The sequence below is a fragment of the Seriola dumerili genome, unplaced genomic scaffold (genome assembly GCF_002260705.1).
Source record: "Seriola dumerili isolate Sdu_G_001 unplaced genomic scaffold, Sdu_1.0 BDQW01000111.1, whole genome shotgun sequence".
In the NCBI taxonomy this organism is placed as follows: Eukaryota; Metazoa; Chordata; class Actinopteri; order Carangiformes; family Carangidae; genus Seriola; species Seriola dumerili.
Window position 1 is genome coordinate 2,605,595 of NW_019174366.1, and position 2,013 is coordinate 2,607,607.

Genomic DNA, 2,013 nt, shown 5'->3' on the forward strand with positions numbered 1-2,013 from the left:
ATGTTTTTATGATGATGTGATTGTTCTGGGCCTTGTACTAAACAATGTATGTCGGGGCATCTCTAACTGGCTTCTAACTGCTCACACTATTTTTTGTGTCAAGGTGGTTTCTTATTACTTCATCAGGAAGTACTTACTGCACTGCAGTTAGTTGGAAGAGAATGAAACACATATTTAGGCATTGCTTGTATCTTCTCTGAACAGAAGACATAAATAATTGTCACTTATGACCAGACTCATCAGATTTGAACAGACCATTATTCATAACATACGAACCTAACTTGAATTTAAATATGTTAATTACCCATACGTATAATGCCTACTCCTCCCTGTGTCGTCCTGTCCGCACTGCGGTCAGACCCAGGTCTCCCTGCCAGCAGTTCTGGGCCAGGCTACCGCCACTGTCTCGCATTATCCACGGACAACCCACGACCTGCGCCAGCTCGTCACCTGCAAACAACATACACATTTACAGTGCGGCTCTAAACATACAATCAGCTCACAAACTGGTTTGAGAAACTAATTATGTTGTAGGTTTGGAGATTAGTCTGAGGTGTCAAACAGAGCAAGCCACTCTACCCTCTATATAAATGCAGCTTTGTTAGTTATCTTGCGGTGAGAGGGAACATTGCTTTGAACAAAGTTGCTCCACAGTGATCCACTCTCACTCAACACCGCTCATATTTCCTATTTAATAAATTCAATTGAGCCATATTTCTAATCCACAATGTATATCACTGCATTTCTGCACCATGAAGATACCACATATCACTTTGTAAAACATTATTCAAGCTGCATTTATATACAGCATAGCTGAAGACCTGTCACTAGTAATGTTTTAGCCCATCTATGATCCAGCGTTCCAGATGTTACTCTCTGTGTTTCGGTCTCACAGTGCTGCCAATGTAAAACTTTGGGGGAAATGTGACTCCTAATATTGTACCCGTTATAAACAGTGGATCTTCAGACGTATTTGGACTGTGAAGATATCTCCTGTCAGCCTGGAAGGACAACACATGCATCCAGGTCAAAACCAACATTTTGAATCCAAAATGTCCACAGACTGTGGCTCGCCACAGGTTGGGACAGCGGGTTAACATATGTCACACAGTTCGGTATTGAAGCACTGCAGGTCAATATCTGATCACACTCTAGACAGAATAACAACAACGTCCCTCTGAAGTTGTCAAGTCCTGCTGGACATCAGGCAGCAAGGTGCTAATCTTTCAGCACTCACTGGTATAAAAACACACCACTTGCTTTCCAGTGACTGGCACAACTAGCGGGAACCTGCAGCACTTTTTCCCATGAAATAGACAGGAGGCAGTCAATGTTAATGACCTCTGACCTTCCAACAGAAACTAATGTGTTATTTTCACAAAACTAAGAAGCTATTTTAATGGTAGCTTTTAAAAATGGTCTGGTTGTACTAGCTAATGAGACAGAGTGCAACAACACCGGACTCTTTTTACCAATGTGCACTGGTCAGAGTGCGGACATGTACCTTAGCTTGCTAGCTAGACTGAGTGGGTTTTACTGTACCACTGCCCAGCTGGGAGAATAACTGGGCAGCTGGGAGAATTAGCATTTATAACAGTAAATACTTGCATCCTGTGCGAGGAAAGATCAGTTAGAGCTGCTCTATGGTGAGAACAGTTGTTTTCCGATGCAGGAAATAGTCACACCAGAGCTAGCTTGAGCGCGACGAGCGCTAGCAACATCACCGCCAGTTTCACAATTTAATCCTAAATACAACTCACACCGATTGCAAACCTTCCGCTGTCAGTAACTATGGAAAGACAAAGCCACTGCACCATCCATTGAGAACAATCTGTAATAACCAGACCTTGTCAGTAATCTGTTGTCTATCAATGCTAACATATTAGCTAGTTAGCCCATGTTGTCGTCAGCTTAGCTAAGCGTTAGTTTAGGCAGATTCCATGTTAGCAACAAAAAATGAAACGCCCGGCTTATGCATACCTTAAATAGCCAGGTGTTGCATGTGTGTGCTTT

At 42.7% G+C, this 2,013-nt stretch overlaps 1 protein-coding gene across 1 annotated transcript in view; it reads right to left on the reverse strand.

Moving 5' to 3' along the window:
• Positions 1 to 2,013, reverse strand: part of LOC111223603 (sentrin-specific protease 3-like) — an 18,123-nt gene that overhangs the window by 13,598 nt on the left and 2,512 nt on the right. The window lies entirely within an intron of this gene.